Below are 2,686 nucleotides of genomic sequence, written 5' to 3'. Positions count from 1 at the left end.
TATCGGTGTTAGGTGCTTGGTATGGACTGTGATCCACGAGCTAGATCCAAAGTGCGGTGGTAAATCTTATGTAGTTCCTCGTAACCAAAACCTCAGAAAGATGTAAGGTAGCCCCACTATCTCGGTCTGGATCTGGGTCCAGTAGTTGATTCGGCGTTCCACGATAAATATACAACAATATATTACAATATAGAAATAAACGCGCCCAGGTCAGTTTGACTTCGCATTACCATATATTCGTCCGTTGGTCTTGAAGTTTCAGTTGCATGACGTCATTATTATCGTCGTGGCTGTAGCGAAGATATAGGCATAGTCGAAGGCATGATCATTGTCAAAGTTAATGCTTGTAGTGAACCAATCCATTTAGAACAACCAAGTCCATTTCGATATTCGATGTGCCCACCCGCTGTATGTAGTCGTAAACGCTTAATCTTGTGTTGATCAGTGCTGTTAACTAAACTTTTGTTGTCCTTAAAAACTTCTGCGGGCTTGCAAAAGTGCACTTAATGTAAGCTCTAGCGTGGCTACATACGAAACCTGCCGAAGTTGCTGCTTCAGTGTTGTACAGCTCTTGTTTCAATGTAGAAATAGGGAGCATAGAACACAAAATATAGTTATGTTGAGTGCTGTAGTATAGCAAAACTCCCACAGAGCTTAGTTGCAGTAGGTGCATGTTGATAAACATCTGTAAATATCACCAAAGTTCAATCGAAATCTCCTGCAATTAGCTCACCGAAAGGCTCAGGGTAATAATTTTATTGATAACGAGCCACAGGACAATCTCAAAACAATTGTTTATCATCTTCGATGTCTATACACACATGTTTACAGGTGGTTGATATGTTGACTTACCTTCTCCATTAACACTTGTATCGTATTCCCAGTGCATTATGTTGTAGTCGAAACTCAACATCCGAACAAACCGAATGAGCGTAACGATCCTATGTATATTTCGCAGTGGTCATCAACTTCATCAGCTAATCCACCGTCCCTGGACTAACAATGTGTAAAGATGCCTTCATCTTCCCAAACATGAAGTGAAGGTTGTTCCAGAACGACATCTGCGTGAACAACTTCCAGCTGGTTGCGCCGCGTGAGCTATGTAAAGCAGCACAAAGCTCTAAAAGGATTCTAAAGTAATTAGATAGATGTTTCCAGTAACCTCCTTATTATTGGAGTATAAGGTCGAAATCTTCTCCCAATGGATGTACAGTCATAGAAAAGAGAGCCGATACTGGTGACATCCAGCGAGGATCATTCGGTATGGCAACTGTGGCTGGAATGCCGTCGCGTAGATAATTTGAGTGCATGGCGTCAATGAAGGCATTCGATAAAGTAAGCCCAAGATCACCCTCTTTAAAACTTGTATATATCCACTTTTTTATTAAATTTGCCGGGCGAGCTGATGACGCACTTGTGTTATGTGCGTTAACAAAATTGTGTATTATAATGTCAATTTACTTCAGAATAGGCAAAGGTGTCATAGTAACGCTTACCGTGTACCATAATATCGGGAAAATGAAACTTTGCAGTTCCTCGTAGTGTTCGTGCACGGTATTCCTAAAGAACACACGAGCTTGTATGAGCATGAATATTGGGCGGCTTACGAAATCGACTTTAACGTTTTATAGTGAGTGCTTCAAGGGTATAACGGCGAGATTTTTACAAGGTAAGAAACAGTACTGGCCACAAAGATCAAAGTCTACAGTGTTTGTATTGGGTCCAAAAAACATTAATACGATATGGGGATTATACAAAAGAAGCTAACAAATAGAGAGACGACTTAATATTGCAAAAAATACCTATATTATTCTAAATCACGAGAATTTTCAAATGCCTCAATCATCAGAACACAATGCTTTCAATGACATAATTTGGTTTTCAGCCGATCGATGCACGGAATGTCACTATTGATTTCCCGACCTACCACGAGCCCGGTGAGCTTCCCAAATGTTCAGATTCTCGAGGTGCTTATGTCTGACTCAAAATGTGTCTATCACATGCAAAAGCTGAAAAGTACCTGCGACATAGCGCGGTCCTTACAAAGCAGAAGCAGAGCTGGTCTGTAAATGGAGCTATCATGACTAACAAAAACATCAGACGGCAATGTAAGGTACTTGAATCGGTTATTTGCTTTTATCACACATATAAAGATGGATTGCAGTAGGCTTGATATGACAAGACCTTTTGTTGTCAACATTTACAAAGAGCATATGTGCATCAATATCTTGGCGGCACTTAGCTGTTAGTTAAAGTCTTAACCAAATCCCTATTGCAGACTCCATCAGCGAAACCTTTCTGGAAAAATTACCGATGAGATGCACACTCGACACAGGTTAGCAGTAGCTCAAAAGTCCTAAGGGGTTAGTAAGTTTTCAGGCTTCGGTTTTTCTGCCAGATTGTTCTCAATAAATCTATAGTTTTGTCATTGCTCACCTTAGTATTGGCTGGACTAGCATTTTAAAATCGAAGGCTCGCCGCTTCGCTGTCATTTTTTAGCACGACAGACGCCTTTATCGGCTAACTGAAAAGAATGAGTACAGCTGAGGAGCTTTAAAGATTATAGATGCAGCTTTTGTAATAGAGAGCTTCCTTTTCCATCTAAAGTTGCTACGCATTCATGACATTCGACCTCGTGTTTTTGGCTACTTGCCATTGACCTCTCAACCTTATAAAAGTTTGTCGT

This window comes from Plasmopara halstedii (genome assembly GCF_900000015.1).
Source record: "Plasmopara halstedii genome assembly, contig: Scaffold_614, whole genome shotgun sequence".
Taxonomy (NCBI): Eukaryota; Oomycota; class Peronosporomycetes; order Peronosporales; family Peronosporaceae; genus Plasmopara; species Plasmopara halstedii.
Note: the sequence above shows the minus strand (reverse complement) of the source record.